Source organism: Pristis pectinata, chromosome 13, assembly GCF_009764475.1.
Source record: "Pristis pectinata isolate sPriPec2 chromosome 13, sPriPec2.1.pri, whole genome shotgun sequence".
NCBI classification, from domain to species: domain Eukaryota; kingdom Metazoa; phylum Chordata; class Chondrichthyes; order Rhinopristiformes; family Pristidae; genus Pristis; species Pristis pectinata.
In genome coordinates this window covers 48,603,992-48,625,309 of record NC_067417.1, presented here as the reverse complement: position 1 = coordinate 48,625,309, position 21,318 = coordinate 48,603,992, and the positions used below count along the sequence as shown (strand labels likewise).

Here is a 21,318-nt window from a genome sequence, read left to right as displayed (position 1 = left end):
CAGGATTCCAGTAGTTAAAGGGGATGTGGCAATCGGCATGTTGTGAGCCAGATGCCGAACCATTGGGGTTTCTGAATAATTCGACAGCAGATTATCTGTGTTTTACTGAAAGGGCAACTAGGAATGATTAATTAATGTTCCTGCTCCTAACCATGCATCTCCATTTCCTAACTCAGTTATTTGTTGCTTTGTTAGAATAATCAAAATATATATTGAAAATTTCAACCCCAGGGTAGTTCTCAAGAAATGCCACTTATCACAACCTGGCAATCAGAGACTGAACACATTATCCCTATTCTGTTCTGCCTCGCACTTAATTATCAGGTTGTCTGCAACTCCATGAACTTCAGTTCTTGCCAATTGTATGCATTGTAGAATATGTGAGTAAAAAAGAAAGTGACCACTTAGCAGCCTTGGGTCATGATTGGCAAGTTCATTGTGTTGCTACTTGGAAGGCAAATTAAGATGAGATATTCACACAGTCTCTATGACTCATGTACTTGCACTTCAGCATATTTTAAATCTGGTATTTTGATTTTCGTGTTCTAGATCAGTTCATTTCTAACATGATATTGTACTGGCTGGGAAGTGTGCTGGTATTAACATGAATCTTGCACAGCTGACTTGTTAATTCACTTGTTTTCTGTAAGTTGTGGTCAAATTGTTAGGATTTAGGCTTACAAACCCCCATTCTGAAAATGTTGATCTACCGTTCCCATTAATATTCTGTGAATGTGGTGGATTTTTGGGAAGCAAATGAGGCATTTGTCAGGATTATCAGTTCTCCAGGGTTGTTCTGGAATCTCTAGGGCAATCAGCCTATCTCATGGGGGCAATAAAATACTTTAACTTTTGTTTAAACACCTTTTGTTTTGTGTTTATTAGCAATAGTCTTGGTGCTTCGGAATCAAGGTCAACTTGCTTCCCCTGCAGTTTTGTGGGTTTTCAAGTGTTTTCAAGGTGTTGTGGGAACTTGTGGTCTAATGTGTGTCTTTTGCTATGATATGCTGTGATGGACTCAAGGTTCCTGAATGCACCATTTCCATGTGGAGCGGTGATAGGACAGAGGTACCCAGGATTCAGTGGAAATGTTGCATTTCCTTTTACTTAAGGAAGTTTTGAGCACAACTTTGAATCTTTTCATTTTTCTACCTGGTAGTCTCTTCACATTGGCAGAGCTCGGACTAAAGGTTCTGTTTCAAAGACTGGTGTCGGGCTTGCGAGTGATGTGGCCTATCCAACAGAGTTAACTGAGTATAATTGGGTATATAGTGCTGGGATTCCCTAATGTTCTCAGAGAACTTTGCAGACCATTAACTGTACAGATGTTGGTCCAGACTGAAAACACTGTCCATTTTGTTCTTTGATGGCCATTTAACTATTTGACTACCACACCTAGAGAAGACGATAAGTTCTGGGAGACCGTGTAGTCTTTTGCCTTTTAAATCACAGCTTGCATAGGATTTTTGAATCCTTGATATGCCTGATGTGAGGATGTTACTGAGCCATCCTCTTCCTTAAAGGTGCTGATCATAAAGCTCCCTTTGTGACCGTTTTGGAAGAAGCACAAAGTTACCTCTGCTCGATGGTGATGATTGATGATCCTGGAGGACTCCGAAGCAAAGAGTGAGGCTTGCTAGCTCTTTAGCTCTTGGAGAACTCCTCAACATTTGAACTCATTGACTGCGACAGGAGTAGATTCTGCATGCTTTTTTATAGTTAACACATTTCCCTTTGACTCGATGTTGCTTTCTGTACATTTAAGGATGAAAACCTTTTGATATTCACCTTGATTTCTTCTCAACAGTGCATCTTGGAATCAAGGGGATTCCTTGGTTATCCAACCTGCGTAATCCCTTTTTAAGTTCCTTGATATTTTCTGGGGTTTGATGTTCAGCTTCTATGTGCCCCTACCTACCTTCCAGTTTTGCAGTAGATCACAATACACTACTAGGAGGTAATGGTCAGAGTGACCATTACTTTTGGGTGTACATCTGTACAAATAATGTCTAGATGGACACCCAAAGACATAACTGCATTCTATGAAAGGTACTATGAGAAAACAACTTGCAAAAAATCGGTTAAATTTGGCCAATTAACAAAGGTAAAATAGTTCTAGATGAAATCAATCTATTTAAAGATAACTGCAGGCATTGAGGAACATCTTTAGTTTCTCGGTGCTGCACTGATAACGCACTAATTTTTTCAGTGGAATTTGAACCCACATCTTTCTGAATTTTTGCTGTGAATGAAAATGTTACCACTGAGCTAATACTGGCACTTTGCATTGGGGTCAAATATTCCTTGATTTCAGTCAAAAGTTTATTTGCATCTTTGTGCTTTTTTTTGTTTAAAAAAAAGTAAGGCTGCTCTAATGTTTTTCCTGGATTTATAGCTGAATGGAGGTAGAGATTAAAGCTTAATTTTTAGGAGACTCCATGACCATCAACGGACCAATAACATTCTGCATGGAACAATAACATTCTGTCCCTGACACTTAATCATGGCAGATTGATGTCTTGCAGAATGAGCTATAAGATCTTGAGTATCCTACATTATTCTGTTTTTCTATATTTCTAATGATTAATTGCATAATAAATCAACAATATATGTATATGCATATATAATTTTGATAGAGGAGTTGTATTTCAACACTTAGTCCATTTGCTCTTACCAATGGCTGTTAGAATATAATACAAAAATACTAAAACAAAGTAAAAGAAATGAAGTAGGTAAAAGCCCAGCTGTTAGTTGAAGCTGTTCCTGGAATCGAGGTCTGTCTCACAGCATGAAATGTATAAACGCTAGAGAGAGCAGATATCTTTCCATAATAAGGCCTTCTCGCATGGATCATTAAATATTGAGGGGGCCCACCTCTTTGGTATAAAGGCATTATTCATTGTGTAGCAGCATTGGCATCTGATAACAAAACAACTGTTAGGAAAACAAATGATGTAAGGTAGGAGGCTATAGTAAAACCTTGTTAACTGGCACGTGCTGGGCTTGACACTTGTTGGTTGTTTTGGTTAATCAAGTGTTATTGCAATTGGTAGAGATTTGGCTTTCAATTCTTTCATATCTTGTTGCACTTCCAAAGGGGTGTCCTCTTGAGTCCTATGGCTAGTCCTAGGAGCTCTCTTGAATAAATCATGCATGTAGCCTGCTTAGTTGATTCTTGTTCTTTTTGCACAGTGGAGTGCAAAATATGCAGCAAAAATTTCTGTGCTGTACTCCTGCAAATATGAGAACTGCTTTGAATGCTGAAACAGCACCCACTCAAGTTATTTAATTCTTTTAATCAATATCTTTTTGAGAGTTTTATAACTTTCTTTTAGCTTTTTGGGATTTATTACCCTGTCTGTGACTCCTGCATCGTTCAAAACATATTAAATCAACTGCTTCCATTTCAACCCATTGTGCTATATTTTTAACATTTTGATATCACAGTGGGTTTGTGACAGGTGTATCCTGTACAACATTAACAACTTCTGTTGTGGTCAATTTTTGGTATCAGGCATTAAGGTCTTCAAATCAGTCTTTAAACAGTCCTTCAGCAAACATCACAATGGGCCACAATTTTCTCGAACTATTTAAACTCTTATTTCTAACTGCACTGCATGCACGAGTGATATTATGAACTATGTCTTCAATGTTGTAAATCTTGAATCATACCATCATGATTTATCAGCTTTCTTAGAAAAGCTTCCCTTTTTTAAAAATGTTTTGAACAATACCATGGTTGACAAGTTGTTCATCCTCAAGTGTAAAGTTTAAACAGTGTAGCTTTATCATTAGATGGGCTAACAATTTCTGCCACAAGACATTTGGAATATTGTTCCACAGTAAATGACTTGGCTGAAAGGGGGCCAGTGATCAACAGCTGGTTCCATTTTCATTTTTGGAATTGGTTTATTATTGTCACTTGTACCGAGGCACAGTGAAAAAGCTTGTCTTGCATACTGTTCATACAGATTAAGATTTCTTTATTAGTCACATGTACATCGAAGCACACAGTGAAATGCACCTTTTTGCGTGAAGTGTTCTGGGGGCAGCCTGCAAGTGTCCCCATGCTTCCAGTGCCAACATAGCATGCCCACAACTTCCTAAACCGTATGTCTTTGGAATGTGGGAGGAAACCGGAGCACCTGGAGGAAACCCACACAGACTCGGGGAGAACGTACAAACTCCTTTCAGACAGTGGCCGGAATTGAACACTGGTCGCTGGCTCTGTAAACCATTACGCTAACTGCTACACTCCCGTGCCTGCCCTATTCATTACATAGTGCATTGAGGTAGTACAAGGTAAAACGATACAGAATGCAGAGTAAGATGTCACATTCAGGGATGTTACGTTAGGAAACAAGAAGATGCTAAATGTATCTCTGGAAACTATCTCTAATTGGTGAATGTGAGTACGACAGTTGTCCATCAGGAGAATACATTTGCTATCTTCCACTTTTCTGATTTCATTTGAAAATGCTAACACCAAATATAAATGTGATGGAGTGAGTAATGAAACATTTCTTTGAGCTTTGTATTCCTCTGATGAATGCTTCACTGCTTTGAAAGATCTAGGGCATATAGATTTACTGACCACTGAAAGTTTCATTGAGTTTCTGTGGCATTAGCACACATTTAAAAGAAAAACATTTGCTCCTTGTTTTTGCTTAAATCCAGTAGTGCTGCTTTCACCAGCAACAGCAAAAGTAGAAACGGCCAAACGTCACAGATTGGCCTGTTTTATCCATGTTTATATCTGATCTGGAGACAAATCTCTTGTATGTGTGTTCAGTGTGTGTGATTGGGAAGGAAGGTTTGGTGTAATTTAACAATTGTCTTGTGTTTTATTAGGAGAAGAATGGGATCCTGACTTAATTTTAGCGTAGACAACTTTAGGCAGAATTTATGGGAGACCTAGCAGATGAACCAGAAGCAAAATCCAGAGGATGTAGATGCACATAATTACTGCTAAGAGCATAATGGGGCAATATGTCTCTTTTGTGCTCTGAAAATCACTGCTCAAATACAGGTCAAGTTTTAATTGTGCTGAGTAAAGTATAATCATTATCACCAATGTGGGCTCAGGTATTTGACACTAAATGATTCATACAAGAAATTGGCAATGAGTGTTAAATGTAACGGATTTGCAACCTCATGCCAAGTTCTGAGTGATTTTGTGATACTGGCTATGAATTCCATTCCCTCCCATGATTTAAGGTAGGAAGTTATATATAGTCTTGGGCAAATTGTAGTCGTCCTAACTTGATTCTTATGATGTTTTATTGAATGGGTCTAATTTAGAAAGAAAATGCTTACATAACAGCATAGTATCTTAATTTTGTACCACATAATGACTAATGCTTCTTTAAAGTCTCTGGAAGTGGATTTCAAAGTAGTGTGTTTCAAGTCCAAACCATTGAAGCTTCACCAAGCCATGACCAGATGCTGATAACTTGACATATTTTTCCAACAGTTGAGATTAAGAAGGTTCTTTATCCATATCTGAAATTCTTCCCAAACTTGGTCTCAGAATTTTATCTTGTTCTAAAGATTATTATCGTACCTAGGCCATCATAAATCAGGCTAGAAAAGAATGTTTAATATTTTGAATTGGAAGGAAATACACCCTTGTTTATTAAATTGGTGGAACTGTGCTGTTCTTACAATGTCGAATGTCTATGTGAGTTGTTGAACTTAAATTCTCTAGTCATGAGATCACAGTTTGAGCGTAGAATTGGCAAGCCTCAAGCAAGATTATAGATATAATGTTTAATTTCCTTAGAGTGTGGTTATATAAAAATAGACATCAAAATAGTTACTGTGCCAATTAACTCCAAACTGGAATTGGATAAAAATCTGTTCAAGGATAAGTATAAATGTAGAAGAGTGAAGACATGGGACATGAAACATCTTTGTGGTGTGGAAATTGCTCCTGGTAAAGGGTTGAGTAATGTAGTTCTTAAAAGTTGAATTTATACCCTGGGATTCTGTTGAATTAGTTTCTGGTAAGATAGAGTAGAAGAAGAACTTGGACATTTTTTAACTTGGTAGTTCAACTCTCTCATGCTTAGCTGGAGCACATACTATCATCGCAAAGCCTTTCCAGTGCACATTTTTGACTGAGTTAAATTGCCTTTTTTTTACCTTTTTGTAAAACTGAATGGAAACAAAAAGCCCTCCCACTTCACAGTAGTACCTTATTTGTTGATTCAGTGATTTTGACCATGTGCTCTCAGCATTTGAAAATCAAAAAACTACAATCCTGAAATTAGTACAGAAAGTGTTGGAAGTCCTCAGCAGTCAGACACATTTGGTGGAGAGAGAAACGGGGTTAATGTTTTGGGTCAATGGCTTTGTAAGAGACTTCTGATGAAGGGTCATCAACCCGAAACATTCAGTCTGTTTCTCTCTCCATAGATACTGCTGGAAATGTGGCATATTTCTAACACTTTGTTTTTTATTTATGGTTATGTCTTTGTACTAATAATCCAGGCATGGAATATTTATTGTGGCAGCTCAAATTCACATTCAGTTTTAAAAAAATGAGCTTTTAAAAAAAATGGAATGGGTATGTAGCTGTCAGATTATCATAAAACTTATTACTGTTCAAAACTGAAGAAAATCTCCTTCAGCTAATCTGGCCTGAAGTCCACACCACAGTAGTTAACCATTAACTGACTCTGCATTTGGGAATGGGCATTGTGAGAAATAAAAAGTAGCAAACAACTAGTATTATCGCAAAGCAGGTCATTGATAGCTTTATCATTGGATGGGCTAACATTTAATTTCTGCCACAAGACATTTGGAATATTGTTCCACAGTAAATGACTTGGCTGAAAGGGGACTAGTGATCTACGGCTTGTTCCACTTTCATAATTGGAATTGGTTTATTATTGTCACTTGTACTGAGGTAAAATGAAAAACTTGTCTTGCATACCGTTCATACAGATGAATTAATTACACAGTGCATTGAGGTAGTACGAGGTAAAACAATACAGGATGCAGAGGAAGTGCACTGCAGGTAGACAATAAGGTGCAAGGTCATAACGAGGTAGATTGTGAGGTCAAGAGTCCTGTTCTGTCACTGCTTCCTCATGTGCTGCCTCATAGAGTATGGGCTCTGATAAGGTATGGTTCCATGGGGGCTGGCAGTTACACAAGAGCAAAGCATTTTTTAGTTCTCCAGATAATAATTTGTACAGTTAATCTTGGATCAGGTATCTTTGTTAGCCAACACCCTCTCCTCTAGTTAAAACTGTGTTCAAATCCTAATCTGGAGGCCTGAGACCAATAATCTAGATTGACATTCCTGTGTAGTACTGAGGACATGCTAGCTGCACTGTTTAAAGTGATATTTTTTAGATGTGATGTTAAAATGAGTGGTGCCCTTTTCTCTAGGTGGACATCAAAGATCCCATGGTATTTTAAAAATTAGCAGAGAGTAATGTCTTCCCCAGTGTTCTGGTCATTATTTATCCACCGATCAGTGTGGTTGAAATAAATTATCCATCGATTATCACACTGCTGTCTGTAGGAGTTTGCTGTATACGCATTGCCTGCTGTGTTTCCTACTTTACATCAGTGGCCACACTTAAAGTACTTTTTTGGCAATGAAGCATTTTGGGAGTTCTGAAAGGGGTATGGTAGTCTTTTTTGATTCTGCTGGTAAAATTCACATTGGTGCATTTGTAAGTTAGGATGTTGTGCAGCTGGGAGGGGAACCTTATTTGTGATCCGTGTGCCTGCTACCTTCCCCCTTCTGGGTGGTGGATGTCATAGGCTCGGGAGATGCTGAGAGAGTAGCCTAAACAAGTAACTGCTGTGCATTTTGTAGGTGGTAGCCTGGTGAGCCAGGTGAAACCTGACTTGGGCAACGATCAACAGGTTAATGGGAGTAAGTGTCACCTGATAGTCGTGTTGATGATATCTTCTATCACTTTGGTTGAGAATAGACTGTTGAGAAAGTAGTTGCTGGATTAGATTTGTTATTTACGTGGACAGGACATATTATGGATAATTCTCCACTTAACAGAGCCTGTGCTCCTCCCCCTTCTCTGACCTTGTTATTTCTGACTTCTATCCTCTTCCTTTCCAGTCCTGATTGAAGGGTCTCAACCCAAACCGTGGATTGTTTATATCCCTCCACAGATGCTGCCTGACCTGCTGAGTTCCTCCAGCATTTTGTGTGTGTTGCTCCAGATTCCAGTATCTGCAGAATCTCTTGTCTCCACTTCCTTCCTATAATGTGGTTACTAGAACTACACACAATACTCCTGGTGTGGTCTAACCACAGTTTTATAAAATTGAAACATGACATCTTTTTATTCTTTGCCATGGCTGATGAAGGTGAACATCCCTTGTGGATTCTTACCTTGTCTACCTATGCTGCCACTTTCAGGGATTGATAGACTTGCACCCTAGGCCCCTCTGTTCATCAGCAATCTCCAGAGCCCTACTATTTTCTGTGTACGGCCTACTTTTATTTGACCTATTTAGAATGCATTGCTTTACACTTGTCAGGATTAAGTTCCATCTGCCATTGTTCTGCCCTACTTTCCAGTTGATCAATGCGTAGGACAATCCCTCTTACTATCTACAACCCCACATCTTGGTGGAAATGGATAACTTTTTGAAAAATTGGGGAATTATGGGGAACTAGCACAGAGGAGATGAGGCCTGCATAGATCAACCATGATCATATTGAATAGCAGGGCAGGCTTCAAGGGCCAACTAGCCTACTCCTGCTCCTATTTCCTTGTGTTCTTGTGTATACTTTCCTGCTTCAAGAAAATTCCTCAAAGTGTCAAGCCTATGTTTGGTGCCCGAGACCATATCAGTTAGGCTCACTGTAACCACATACCCCAACCACACTTCTTGATGCCTAACTTGGACTGAGTACTTCAGTCGTGACATTTTATACAACTGCAGGTTCAGCTGGATATAATAGTTGATCAGGGAAGTGGTGAAAGTGACTGCCACTGTTTAAACTTCCTCCTTGAGAATTTGCAGGGCTACGGGTAAAAGTTGGAGTAGGGCTAGCAGGATTGTTCTTGTGTAGCAAAGGGGGAGGAAAGCATTGCAATATGGAAAAGACTTCAGTGGCAAAGGGAATTTGGAAAGATCTCATTGATGTGGACCACTCTGCTGGCTGCATACTGACAGAGAATATCTACCCCAAGCTCAGGGTCTAGTCCACCACTCCCAGATATTGCAAAGACCAAATATACCCAAGTCTGTTAAAAGCAGGGGAAGGCCAATCAGTCCTTTGCATGTGCTCCATCATTCAAAAAGATTATGACTGACCTTTCACTTCAGCACCACTTTCCTGCATTAACCCCATAGCTCTTGATTCCCATAATATCTGTCAACCTATTGATCTCTGACTTGAATATACTCAACAACTGAACTTCCACAGTCCTCTTAGGTAGTGAATTCCAAATTCTCGATTTATATTTTGAGTCTGTAACCTTTAGTTTGAAATGCCTTAGCCAGGGGAAATGTATCTGTTTCTACCCTATCAAGCCCTGTAAGAATATGTATACCTCAATGGAACAATTGTGGAAACGATTTGGAGTGGGAAGAGTGGCACAAGGGGTTTGACGGATCATGTAAACTCCAGAGAAAATGGAAAGCAGGCAGTGGTGATCAAGAGCGAGAGATTCTGCAGAACTCTAGTGGAAATTTGAGTGCAATTTTCCTACTAGTAGAATGTTTCTATCATCTTTGAATGATTTCTCAGCTTGAGTGCTGCTAGGTAGGGTTCTCCTTTATGTATGACCAAGTATGAAAATCTCTCAACTATCTGTAAACACTGGAAGCAGGAACAATGCTCTCACTAATGGTAATTGTGAATTACTTCAACTCAGCTTAAGGTGGATTGCTTTCATTGTGATTAGTTGGGCAAATTATAAAGTTTAATATTGGACTGAAATATTCCTATGTTTACCCTGAAACAGCAACTTGCATTTATATGGTCTTTTAATGTAGAAAAAACATCCAAAGGTGGTTCCTAGAGGTGTAATAAAATAATTATTATGATGAATAATTTATTTTCCTTTTCTAAGCAACACAAGTTGTTCAGTCACAAGGTTTCAATAAACATCTTGCATTTGTACACAAACTTTAACATTGTAAAACATCTCAGAACACTTAACAGGAACATTACCAAATAAAATTTGATACAGCCAAAACAAGGATATACAAGGACAGATGACCAAAACATCGGTAAGAGGTAAACAGCATCATAAACCCCTGTGCCTCCTCTCCTCTTTTGAGGAGGAATTCTAGAACTTGGTGCCCAGGGAACTAAAGGCTTGATTGCCTATGGTGGTATGAAGGAAATCTGAAATGTGCAATGCCGAGATCTCAGGTACTTGGATGGCAGGTGGAGGTACCTGAGGTAAGGAGGAGCCATTTTGCTACAGCATTGCAAACTGTTGTTAAAAAGAAATTGAATGCTTACACTCCCATTTTGGCTTAGCTTTTTGTTCTAACACTTTTTTTTGAATATCTAAATATCCTTCTTAGGAAGGCATTCTTATATTCTGGTTTGTTGGGTTTTCAATAACTGGTTCTTGCTTTTTAAAATTATCAGTGCCTCCATTTGGATGAGTTTCCCTTTGTTTTGCCCTGTTAGACACACATGCCTACTTTTATTAATTTGTGGCCTTTCAATCTTTAGGACTGGTTTTAAAATCAGTAATAAATATCATATTCTTTCTGTTGACTGATAGGCATGATAATTGGATTCCTCATTGTTCAGTACTGCAGAATTTCAGATAAACAGGACGTACTGAAAGCTGAGCTGGAGTAGTAGGTCTTTATTGCAGCGGGGAATGCTCATCAAAAGTACCACACGGGCTGTAAAGTGCTTCGGGACATCCCAAGACTATGAAAGGTGCTATGTAGGTCTAGGTCTTTTTTTTCTTTAAATAGCATTAATCTAACAAGATTAATCTGCAGATGAAAAAATATCAAAACTTCATTCTTCAAAACAAAAAGCTAGTTTTTCCAAATGATTAATCTTAACTCCAGATCAAAAAGCAAACAAAATTTCAATAACACATTCCAAAAACCCACAGAGGATAAACAATGCTAATGAAGTAGCTTATAAGACTCAGGAGAGCATTGTGAAATTCCTAATTCTCATCAGCCTCCGATTGTCATGCATAAGCCTCTGCAATCGTAGATGCTTGGCTACCAGTGACTAGAGAATATATCACAGAATTACTGAAAGTCTATACCACTGGATGTGGCGTTCAGCCAATTATCTCTGTACTGGCTTGAAAAAAAGAGCTATGCAACTGAATCCCACCTTCCAGCACCAACTCTGTAACCCTCCTTGTCACAGCTGTTTAAATACACATACAAGCACTGTTTAAAAGAGAGGAGGGTTTCTATCCTCCCTTTTAGGCAGTGAGTTCAAGACCCCTATCACCCTCTAGGCAAATTTTCTTTATTTCCCTTCTAGTCCTTGCACAATAACTTTCAGTCAATGTTCCCTTTTTTTTTACCCCTCTACTCAAGGAAACAGGTCCTTCTACTTATGCAAGCCCTTCTAAATTATTAATGTCATTACAATAATAAGCAAGGAACCAAACACCTGTCTTCCACTCAAAAAATATCCATCAACCACTTACCCACTTCCTGCACTGAAGCACATTTGGATCCAATTTGACAACCTACCGTGGATCCCATTGCTTTTATTTTTGTGACCAGTCTACGAGTGGGACCTTGTCAAGTGCTTTGTTAATAACCATGTAAACTACATCAAATGCAATGCCCTTATTAGCCCTTCTTGTTGCCTCCTTAAAGAATTCGATTGTTCCTTTGAACACAAGCTTCCCCTAAACAAATCCATACTGACTTTCCTTGATTTAATCTTTATCTTTCTAAATGGTGTAATTAGCAGAAAGACGAGTGATGGTTTAAGCAAGATCTTTAAGATTCTGAAAGTTTGATCAGGTAAGTGCAGTGATGTTTCCACTGGTGGGTGAAACCAGATCTATTGACCTTAAACAAAACCCACTAATAAATGTAGAAAGAAATTTGGGAGAAACCTCCTTCTTCCATTGTTGGTTGTGGAGTTTGCTGATGCAAGGAATAGTAGCCAGGTTGTCTGTTTTGCACACTCCTGCTTTCTCTTTTTGTTTAGCACCACTCTCTTCATTCAAACTCTGCAAAGCAAAGAGTACCAGCAGTCAATATTCCAGTATTTCAGGAATTTACTTTTAAAATCTGTTTTATATAAAATAACATACTATTGGGGTTTTTTTTTCCACTATAAAATCGGTTAAGAAGATGCAAGTTACTTTTTTTATTTTTCTGTTGACGCAATGGATCAGGTAATGCGTGAAGTTCTCAGCAACAGCAGACTTGTGTCACTGCATTATGGTTACTCAACATTGCCACACAGCAGAAACGGCTTTTAAAACATCTGCCCCCTAAGAAGATTGGAAAACCAGTAATATTAATCCTCAGTTTCTGATCTATTGTAATGATGCCTATGGTTAAGACTTTAAAGACAGACGTAGTGAATATTTTATTGGCTCTTCTTAAATATAATGTGATCTTAATATAGTGACCTTAAGAAAAGCAATTACACCTTTAGGTTACATTGTGAGTCAAAACAGATCTTGTTTGGGAGGGGAGAAGGGTACAGTGCTCGTCATGTTATACAATGCATGCCCACGCAACCAGTGAAGTGCACAATTCACTTAAGGACAGGCTTGCCAAAGATCATTAGGAGCTTGGCAGGATCAGCAAGCATTTGTCCAGTGGCACAATGCCATGGTCGTAACTATACAGCAAGTAGCTGGCGAGCACCACATTGGGCATTTTGCACATAGGACATTCTGGCCAACGTTACATTTCCAAGTCCACATTTATAAAGGGGACTAGAAAGAAAGAACTTGTGCCTACACTTAGCGTCCTGAGGACATCTCAAAGCAGTTCTCAACCAATGAAATACAATAAAACTCGGATAATCCGACACTCTTGGGACTTTGCCAAATTTGGCTCATTACTCCTATTAATGATTATTAATGGATATTAATGGATATTAACACACTTTTAATTCTATTTGTTTAGATGTTATACAGTGCTATAATAAATCCTCCAGTGAACCAGGTGAATGTCAATGCAGTACAGAAACAGGATGCCAGTGAGTTTAAAAGGAGCCTGACGTGACCCTCATCAGCCAGATGCTGAACCATCAGGAGTTCCAAACAATTGGGTAGCAAGATCATTGGAACTTTAATGTACTTGTTCATTTTAATGCAGGAAATTGCAACAATGTACCACAAACAGCAATTAAATTGATGACACAAGAAATAGGAACAGGAGTAGGCAATGAGGTCCCTGAAGCCTGTCCTGGCACACAATATGATCATGGTTTATCTCAACTCCTGTTCTGTGCCAGTTCCCCATAACCCTCAATTCCTCAGTCTTGCAAATATTTACTTACCTCCACCTTAAATATATCTAATGATCTGGCCTCCACCACACTTGGGGGCATGGAATTCCAGAGAGTCACTACCCTCTAAGAGAAGAAAATCCTACTTGCCACTGTTTTAAATGTTCGGCCCATTGTAACTATCTCCTCTCATTGGAGAGTCTCCCACTAGTGAAAACATTTACATGTCTACCCTGTCAAGACCCCTTAGGATCTTATACATTTGAATAATGTCAACCCTCATTCTTCTAAACTCCAGAGAACACTGATCCAAACTGTCTATCCGCTGTGACCAGGTAAGGTTTTTAGCGATGTTGTTTGCGGAAGTAACATTGACCAAGGGAGATGGGCAATAGTCTATTATATTATGGAATATTTTCTCTTCATCTCAGAAATAGAAAAGATTTAATTGGCTTCACTGCCAGCGCAGTGCTCCCTTGCGACAGCATTGAAATCCCATACTAGGTTGTGTCCTTGAGACTCTGAGTGGGTTTAGGATCATAACCTATTATTTCGGGAGGCGAGTGTGTTATGCCTGAGTTAATGAATGCCTGTCATGCTGTAATTGCATTCCCACCATAAATTAGGGTGTGCATGTGGGAAGTACTGCAGACAGCAGATTGACAGATGGGTCAGGCTCCTGCATACATTGGTCACTCTTGTTTACTCTTTCTTGCAAGTCTCTAAGTAATAAATACCCAGTTTAAAATAAGTATATGAAGTTATAGAAGAACACAGCTGGCATGTTAACATATGAAAGAGGAACTACACAAACAAAGAACCATTAAGCAAATGAAGTTTAGCGATGTGAAACCTCTGAGAGGATTAAAGCAACATAACATGATTACTTTTCCATTAAAAATCAAAGCCGCTCAACTTCCACGTACACAAATAAGGGAGCGTACTATCAGTTTGGTGTAATTATGATTTAGGTATTTTCTTCAGTTCTGGAACTGCTGAGATAAAATAGAACTTACGAAATGGTCAGTAAATCTGAAGGCCACGTGTCAATTTGCTCAATACTTCATTGTAAATGCTGATCTGCTGGAATTTGCATTGAAAGGAAAGGAAATCTTGCTTTTATGTGGTTATCTTTTACAACCAAAAGGCATTCGAAATGGTAACACATAAAATGTTACTGCTCAAGGTAAGAGCTTGTCATTGGGATTAATACTTTGAGTGAATGCTACAGAAAAGAGAGTTAGGATATATTGGTCATTTTCAGGTTGCAAGCTGTGACTAAAGAGATGCCACAGAGCTCAGAGCTGCAACTGAACTATTTACTGACTTAGAAGAATGAACGGAACACCAGGTAGCCAAATGTGCTGACAATACCAGGACGGGCAAATCAAGTTGTGTGGAGAACTCAGGTTCTGGGTTGCAGATGTGTTAAGTGGGTGTGGCAGAATTTTGGCAGATGGAGTATAATTCAGGAAAGTGTGAGATTATCTACTTTGGTAGAAAGAAACTAAATATTGTTTAAATTGAGAGACTACAGAATACTGCAACGTGGCATCTGGGTGTCTTTAACATGAAACACAAAAGTTAGTGTGCAGTTACAGCAAGTAATTAGGAAGGCAAATACCAAGATGCCTTGGAGCCTTGTAAATACTTTGGAAGGATGATCTCTATTGTAATACAGGCCATCTCCTGGTAAGAAATGTCAATTTTATCCATAAGTCGGAAAATACACAAAAATCACTCTATGGTACCTTCTCCTCCACAGTATTGTAATAAATGGCATCAATAGCACTTGGGGAGACACAAGAGACTGCAGATCTGGATCAATACATGAGATACTTGAAGAACACAGTGCATCAGACAGCATCTCACATTCTCCTGGTGTTCTACCTAACCCACGCAACCAACCTCCTTTCGGTCAGTGCTATCCTCTTCCTGGCCCCTGTTAGCGAAAATTATTAACTGTTCACTTCCTCCTTCAGGTGCTACTTCCTCCTCCATCTTGCACAATCACACCTTCACCTTGCCTTATCTCCAACCTCTCTCTCCTTTTCATCTTGTTGTAGATTCCCAAATTTATGCTCATCCTACCCTGAACTCTTTCCTTGATTTCCTGCAATCAATCTCAGCTGATCTGCCAAAACACTCCGTCCCTGTCACTTATGATTTCCAAGTGTGGTTATGACACATATTTTCTACCACTTCCTGTTTGTCTTAGCCCATCATACTCGTTGTTTTAAGATTCCTTTATATTTTTGCCCGCCATATTTCTGTGTTTTCTTCTTGTTTATACAATACGTGTGCCACTTCAATTCTGGCCTCTTGATCATTCTTGAATTTAATTCCTCTGTCGTTCAGAACCATTCTTTCAACTGCCAAGGCCCTCAGTTCTGGAATTTACTTTAAAACTCACCAAGCTCTTATCATCTGCCCTAATGTCTCCTTATGAAGTTGGTTGACATCAACTCTTACTTGCTGGCATTACTGTGAAGAGCCTTCAGACATATTGCTATTATCAAATATGCTTCTAAATGATGGTTGTTAGTGGAGAATTAGCAGCTTGGATGCTGCTGCTAATAAATCACATTTCTCATGAAAGATATTTGGAAGCAGAAAGAAAATTACCATGGAGCACTCTGAAATGTAGCCTGGATTTTGTGGTTAGCAGGAAGTAACAATATGTCATTGACTTTGATGGCAGCTGTCCTCAAAGATCCATAATTTTCTTGTAGTGTGGACTCAATCTTCTGTGCTATAGACCACTGCCAAGTGTCAGTCCAACATCTTGCCTGGCAAACATTAGCAGTGATGTTACCAAGTTGGCTGATCAGCCAGTCATATTGAAGAATTCTTTCCACAACCTGGGAAGAGAATGCACAATTTTTAATTAATGTTTTTAGAGTGCTAGATAAATATTGGGAAATAACACGATTAAAGAAGAAGCTTATGACAGCTGAATTACTGGAAATTAGTACCTGGAGTAGAAAGCTGAATTAATACCTGAGGTGGGAACTGTCAACAACACAACATCCAAGTGTGCTCAATGGAGTGGAAGCATGCATGTGTTCATTTACCGTTCCTGGACTGGAAGTGCTGCAATTTCCAGCTGGCTCTAGCTCACTGTATTTAACATAATGTTAAGCACGATCCCTGCAGCCTCCCCCACCATTTTGTTAAGTCATAAGTGAATTAAGTGTTGTCTTGGACTTAATACCCATTTTCACTTTTATCTCTGATGCCTGTATCTCTTGATTCCTTTATAGTTAAAAGCATATCTACCTCTTCTTAGATGGTCTCTTGGAATTGATGATGACTTCCATTACAGTTTTGTGGGTTCTCAGTTGTCTGATGAGGCCAATTTGAAAACCATAATATTAACCAATTGATCTACACAGACCATTCTCAATGAAGTACCAGGTCAAACAATGCAGCATCATTGCTCCAACACTTTCCTGAATCTTTCTTGTGGTCTCGAATATATTTAATGACTCAGCATGCATAGTTTTCTGTGGTAGAGCGTTCCAAAGAATCAAAATCCTTAGATAAGAAATCTCTCCTCATCTGGGATATCCCTTTATCCTGAGGCTATGCCCCTAGTTCTAGGCCTCCCTACCAAGGGAAACATCCTCACAACAGCCATTCTGACCAGGTCCCTTAGACTCTTTCATGTTTCAAAAAGAAAATCACCTCTTCTTCCAAATTCCAGAGGGCACAGGCCCAAACACAACCTCCCTTCATAAAATAAACCCCAGAAATCAATGCAGGGACCCATTTCTTCACAGCCTACAAGTACATCCTTCTCTAAGGTGATCAAAGGTGTACCAGTTGTCCAAGGGGATGGTGTAGCCAAAACTCTACACAGTTCATTGTGTCAGAGGATCTTAAGCACAGAAACAGGCTCTTTGGCCCACCTTGACCATGCTCAATGTACCTATGCTAATCCCATTTACCATCACTTCACCTTATATGTTTTGCTGTGCTCATCCAGGTGTTTGTTAAATGTTTTAAGAGTACCTGCATCCACCACCACCTCTGACTGTATGCTCTAGATTGCAACCATCATCTGGGTGAAAAACAAATCTTCCCCAGAACCCCCCCACCCCCACCCAAATCTCTTATTCCTCACCTTAAACCTATGCCCTCTGGTCTGAGACACCTCTGTCATGTGGAAAATATTCTTGCTATCTACCATATCTATGCCCCTCATAATTTTGTGCACCTCTAACAGGTCCTCCCTCAGCCTCCTTTATCCAAGGAAAGCTGTAGAGTCAAGGAGAGTACAGCACAGAAATAGGCTCTTAAGTCTGAGTTGACCAATGAGCCCCCTTTTACACTAATCCAACACTGATCCCATTTTATTCTCCCTACGTTCTTATTGACTCCTCTTTCCCCCCACCCCCCACCTCCCCAGATTCTACTGCTTGCCTACATATCTTACTGGGGGCAATTTACAGTGACCAATTAACCTCCCAACCACGTCTTTGGGATGTAGGAGGAAACCAGAGCACGGGGGAAACCCACAGTCATAGGAAGAACGTGCAAACTCTGCACAGACTGCACCCGACATCGGGATTGAACCAAGGTCCCTGCATTGTGCCACCCTTGGATTCTTGCTCTTACCCCTTTGTGTAGCTGAGCCGGGTCATAGACTTTCAGAAACCAGCACCTCACCCCCAGTTGGCTCTCTTAACTTCTCAAACCATCAGGCAATGCCAGGTTAAAAGAAGTTGGGTACTGGTGCATTCTGTTGGTAACATTCAGGTTCAGCACGGCTACTTCCTTTTCAGAAGGTTAATTCAAAACGCCAGCATAAAAATGATGGAAACTGTGCAGGGATATATTTGACCTACTTCCAATTTATGCCAGCAGAGCAGCCTGTGTAACACAGCTGGTACCAATCCAGTCTTTGTGTCAGAAGGTTGTGGGTTCATGCCAATCCAGAGACTTGGTTACTCGAGCTTCAGTGCAAGGGGACCTGTAGTGTAATAGAGTAATACAGCATGGAAACGAGCCCTTTGGTCCAACTCATCCATGCCAACCAAGGTACCCATCTAAGCTAGTCCCATTTGCCTGCATTTGGCCCATAATCTCTAAACCGTTCCTATCCATGTGCCTGTCCAAATGCCCTGAAGATTTCTGGTATGATGCTCAATCAAAGCACCAATTGTGCTCTTAGCTGGAGGGGAAAAAAAAACCTGCTGCTTAATTCCAAGAGCAGAGGAGATCTTCGTTGGTATCCTGGTCAATATTTATCCCTCCATCAAAATCAGTAAACAGATGATCTGGTTATATCGCTGTGCTGTTTTTTTTTTTGGATGTAACTGTAGAAATTGTGTTACCTACGTTACTACAGTAATTATGCTTCAAAAGCATCTCATTGGTTGTAAAGTACTTTATAGAAAGATGTTATAATACCTTCTCTCTCTTGGTGTGTTTCTCAGGGACACAACCGCACATAGAATTACCTCAAATATATAAAGTACTTTATTTTTATAAATTATTTTTAACTAGTGTAAAGCAAAAAAAACACACTCCCAGAGCTCTGCATGGGAAAATTTGTTGCCAGTGAGAAGCAAAAATCATTTTGCAGAATTTGCTTTCAGAATGTTGCAGGTGATAATCAGTAGATAAATAGACCAACTCCTTTCATCTGTGGGATGCACTGGTCGGTTGCCTGAATGTGGAGAATAAAGATTGAAATGAGGCAGGAAGTAAGTTATGTGTTATGAAAGAAATGAAAATTTAGTCAAAGAAGTAATGAAGGGAAAGCCAGAACTAATCTGCACAGTAATTACTTCAGTGATTCCCTGTAAAACTGCCTATCAAATTTCAAAGATCTGCACAGTGCATTGCACATAAATTTTTAAAAATCCAGTCTCAGTTTCTGTAGTAGCGCTGATATCATGAAGAGAAACTGCATTCAAGGTAAAAAGGGAGCAGGAAGAAGAGGCAGATGTCACTTGTGAACTTACACTATCGGACCAATTTGGATCAAACAGTTAAATCTTTTCAGTTAGCTGTTCTTCAGCAAGAACTCTGCCACATGCATGTCATCTTTACAACAAATATTTGCCAGAGTTTTTGGAAATAATTTGTAACAAATGACAAGAGTGGGAAGTACATTCCCTCTTCCTCCCCCTCCCATCGGGCAGAAGACACAAAAGCCTGAAATCGTGTACCACCAGGCTCAAGGACAGCTTCTATCCCGCTGTTATAAGACTATTGAATGGTCCCCTAGTATGATAAGATGGGCTCTTGACCCCACAATTTGCCTCGTTCTGACCTTGCACCTTATTGTCTACCTGCACTGTACTTTCTCTGTAACTGTAACGGTTTATTTTACATTCTGTCATTGTTTTCCCAATGCACAGTTGTAATGAAAAGATCTGAATGGATGGCATGCAAAACTGTGCCTCACGTGACAATAATAAACCAATTTACCAATAACTAAAAAAAAACACATTACCCTTGATGAAAACCCCAAGGTACATGTTCTGTTTGCATTATGTGATGCCAGGAAAGATGATGTGGGGAATATTGTAATGGCCGATGTGGAAATGGTGCAAGTCTATAATTCCTATACTGCTTGGAAAAGTTCTCAACACACTCAGCACAGTTTTCTTATAAAGGCTGAAAGTTGACTAGAGTTTTTTTAGTAACTGAAATTAACTGATTTTGCCAAGTGCTAATAAAAGACTCAACAAAAAAATATCCCCAGACTGAACCAGCAATATAAACCAGAAACTTCAGCAGAGAGCCTGATCCTTCAGCTGTGTCAGTGCAGTTGGCAGCTGTGCTTTACTGAAGCACACTCCCAACCTTCTTCGTACAGCTGCCAAGAATCAAATCACACTGTCCACGAATGCAGGCAGTTTGGCAGATAAATGGAGCTGCTGGATAATTTTATTCCAAAGGAAAACTAGAAAAGCAGACCTATAACAGCGTGAGCCTCTAAGCTTGTATTAGTATAAGCCTCTATTACTCTTGTATCGAGTTTCCCTTTAAATGTATTTAGGTTGTTTACACAAACATCTATGAGAGCAAGTAAACATTCCCTTGGTAGGAACGTCTCTTCTGAATTCTCTATTTCTTGTGGACCCTCTTGTATTAATGGTCACAAATTTTACCCCTCCCTGCTAGTGGAAGCTCTTTTGTTTATTCCATCAAAACCCTCTCTAATTTTAAAGGCAGTACCTCAATCTTTTCAAGTGAAAAGGGACCCAGCATGTATGTTTTACAGTTAAGGACTTAAATGTGAGAAATTTTCTATTATTATGTGAAATTATTTTAACACATATTCTTATGACACAGAAGGCCATTTGGCTCAACAAATCTCTGCTGCTCTTAGAGCAATCCCATTCGCCCACTTATTTCTCTGCAACCTCTTCTCTGTTACATACCCCAACAACTCCACACCTTCCCAGGTTCTGCCACCCATGCTTGGGTTAATTTGCCTACCAACCAGCATATCTATGGAATGAGGGAGAAACCCAGAGCACCCAGATGCAGACAAAAGAGGAATGTACAAACTCTACATGGATATTACTCGGGTTCAAAACAAGGTCAGTGGAACTGTACGAAAGCATTAAGGCACCCCTGTGCTGCACATGCTGAGACAAAAAAATTGCACATGTTCACGCAAAAGTAAGCAATGTGTCACATTCTTAACAATACAGTTCATGCCGTATACTGTGCAATTTCATTTTTAAGGCGCTCCAGATAGGCTAACTCTCTTGTACAATGTGTACAGAGGGGGTTTGGAAGGTACAGCTTGCATTGTAACCTTCCCCCATTTGTCTTGCATAGGTTGTACCTGCAGAAAGTACTCCTGAATCTTTTGTCTACACTTTAGTTTTCCCTCTCTATCTGCTTCCATTGACTAGTTAATCTTGTTTACAGCTTAT

At 39.5% G+C, this 21,318-nt stretch overlaps 1 protein-coding gene across 2 annotated transcripts in view; it reads left to right on the top strand.

Moving 5' to 3' along the window:
• The window catches only part of LOC127577349 (L-fucose kinase), a 245,635-nt gene that overhangs the window by 36,555 nt on the left and 187,762 nt on the right, over positions 1–21,318 (top strand). The gene's annotated exons all lie outside the window — the stretch shown is intronic.